Raw genomic sequence first — 410 nt, 5'->3', positions numbered from 1 at the left:
ACCTCGCTCAGCCAGTGAGTGGGAACCTGTCTGTATGTGGGATCCGAACCCTCGGCGGGAGTGCCAGCGCGCTCCCAAGCGGCGCACTGTAGCAGTGTACCACCGGGCCGTGTGGGATCCGAACCCTCGGCGGGAGCGCCAGCGCGCTCCCAAGCGGCGCACTGTAGCAGTGTACCACCGGGCCAGCCCGAGTTGTAAGAGTTTTAAAATATATTCTGGAGACAAGTCTCATGTCAAATACATGATTTGTAAATATTTTCTCCATTCTGTAGCTTATCTTTTCACTTTCTTGATGGTATCATTTGCAGCACAGAAGTTTTACATTTTGATAAGTCTGTGCTATAGTTTGGATATGATTGGCCCTCCAAAGCTCATATGGAAATCTGGTCCCCAATGTGGCAGTGCTGGGA

The sequence above is a fragment of the Galeopterus variegatus genome, unplaced genomic scaffold (genome assembly GCF_000696425.1).
Source record: "Galeopterus variegatus unplaced genomic scaffold, G_variegatus-3.0.2 Scaffold1140, whole genome shotgun sequence".
NCBI classification, from domain to species: domain Eukaryota; kingdom Metazoa; phylum Chordata; class Mammalia; order Dermoptera; family Cynocephalidae; genus Galeopterus; species Galeopterus variegatus.
Note: the sequence above shows the minus strand (reverse complement) of the source record.